The sequence below is a fragment of the Simochromis diagramma genome, unplaced genomic scaffold, assembly GCF_900408965.1.
Source record: "Simochromis diagramma unplaced genomic scaffold, fSimDia1.1 OVJJ01000477.1, whole genome shotgun sequence".
Taxonomy (NCBI): Eukaryota; Metazoa; Chordata; class Actinopteri; order Cichliformes; family Cichlidae; genus Simochromis; species Simochromis diagramma.
This window is the reverse complement of record NW_024387300.1, coordinates 21,789-24,459: the sequence shown is the minus strand read 5'-3', so window position 1 is coordinate 24,459 and position 2,671 is coordinate 21,789.

Below are 2,671 nucleotides of genomic sequence, written 5' to 3'. Positions count from 1 at the left end.
TTTCACATAGGTCTTTTTGCTATGTCAAAAAAAACACACCCTTAAACAACACCCACTGTGTACAAAAACCACCACCCCGTCTGGTTTTTAACTGTTCCGGGAATCATTATATCGCTTGTAGCAAGCCTTTTTTTGCTTCCAAAAAAAAACGGCGTCTTGTTTAACATTTCTTTTAAAATACTTTTCCTTCTGCTTTTTGCCAAAAATGTACAAAAAAAAAAAAAAAAAATTTCTTTTTAAAGATTGCCTAAAAAAAATTTTCTGTGAAAAATGATTGATTTTTTATCGTACCCGTGGCCACACATCAGGGTATTCAGCACTTTCATTTTTTCCAGTCAAAGGGAACTGCATTGTCTGGACAACAAAAAAACATTTCTTGTCACAGGCCAGGTTGGTCAGCGCCTTTCTTAAGTCTCCCTCGTCCTTGCGAAATATCTTGCGCGACACGGTCAAGCCTTTTTGTGTTGTGATAACAACAACAATTTGTGTACCTTTTAAAACCCCTATCTACCTATTTTTAGAACGGAAAAACAAAAAACAAGGTTTGATTACAACCTTTTGGCAAAGCTATACAGAAAAAAAAGGCTTCAAGAGGGAAAAACACCTTTTTCATTGCACCTTTTTTGATTTGGCTTACGCCCTCAAAAATCCCACAATTTTAGTTAAATCGAACTGTTTTCGCTAGGTCTGTCTGAAAGCTGGTGCGTACAAATTAAAACAAAAAAAACGGGTTATTTTCAATCTTAAAACAAATAAAAAAAAACACAACTGCGCCACCCCAATTACCCCCATATTTTTACTTTCGGATATATCATACCTTTCTGGCATTATTCTTCTTTTTTCGGCAGGAAAAACTACCAAAAAATAAGTATTTCTATTATTTTCTTCTGAAAATAATTTCGAACGAATTAAACTGAAACAACAACAACTAAAAAGACTTTTTACCCGGGCCCCCAGCGCCTGGGAAAACAAACACATCGGTTACTGCATTTTAAGGGGATTGTGGATTTAAATGGCTCTCAATTGTAAAAAAAAAACCGCTAAATTACAAAATACAAACTTCTTCACAAAAAATCAAGAACACAAAACCTAAAACCATCTTTTTGTTTGCAACTACACACCAAAACTTCTAATTTTTTTCTTTTTTTTTGACTTCATTTATATTGTTTATGTTTTTGTCATTGATCTGCTGGGCCGTGGCTCATTTCTTAGGCCAAACACCGATTAATACAATACAAAATGAACCGCAAATAAAAACCATAGAACAACATTTCCCTGGTGTCCAACCTGTGTTCGGTCAATTGGACGGTTGCGTTGACATATCCTCCAATCCGTACTGTAATTGGCTGTTAAAGTAATGGCACAAAAATCCACAGACTTATGGTACAAAATGTAGCTTTAAGAGCTATGAGTAAGAGTAATGATAAGAGTTGTGAAAGCTATCTGAATCATATATTATCCTTCGGCAATGTCACTCAGTTACAGCCTATATATGATGAATTCAGCTGAGATGGCTAGATGGAAGTAACCTTCCATGAAGGTTCTTCGTGCTCCTTTTCTTTCTCCAGTTTCTGCTCCTTGAGGTATTCACTGAGGTATTCCAGCACCTGATCAGTTGTGGCCATCTCCCTGGTGTACTCATGGATTTTTTGTGTTTCATCCTGGACAGTGGTTCTTACACTCACTAGTCCCTGGTCACCTTACTGCTGCTTAGCGTACACCTCAGGGTGCTGGACTCTGAGTGAAACCCCTCATGCACAGTAAAGCATTTTCTTGTCTTGATGTCAGTGGCTTCTGTCTCCTCCTTTGGCCAACTTATTATCTCAGCAGGGTATCTAAAGGGTATCTAAAGGCCACTTTGTGTTTGGTTGGCGAGATTTTGTACTTACCATTTAGCTGACTACTCAGGCCTTTTTCTCGGTAGGGTATTTCATTGTTGTGGCTTTCCTAGCAGCCTCGTCATGGGTCCCATTTACCTGTGGGATTCAAGGTACTTGTAGCTTTTCTTATGTCTGCGATGTTGTCTTCTGGTAGTGCAATCCCCTCAGTTCTGACTACCTTCTCCCGTCTGAATGACATTCTCATGTCATTGCTGTAGGTCTAGTGGTGTGGATCAATGAACTGGTATCTCATTCACTACTGGCAAACAGCATTATGACATTCATTTAGAGGAGGTGGCTAACAAGTCCTCCATTTTGTAGTCCGCATCCACAGGCAGTTTTGTTAATGTTAATAGCTGAGAGGGTGTCACGGCCGAGGCCGAACCCTACAACCAGACTCAAATGCAGATCATACACAGAGGCACAGACGAGTGGTTCCTTGGGCCTGACAAAGACTGAGCTATGAGGAATAACATGGGACTTCAATTACGGTGGTAAACAGAAGTGACGCTAAACTATGAGAAATACTAGATTTACGAAAGCACCAGAGAATTGTGACGAGGGGATATGTACAGGGGCACAGGGCAGGAAACATGACCTGGAGGCTCTGAACATTTGGCAGGTGGAGAGAATGGCAAGGAAGGGGTGAGTGGTCCGAGTGAGCAGTTTCTGGTCTCCAGGAGATGGTGGTCCGATTGAGCACTGTGACAGGAGGGCAGGCAGGTGAGTGAATCTGAGAGGTGTTGTGACGCAAAGAGCTGCCAAGCACAAACCAGCTTCAGGATGAAAGC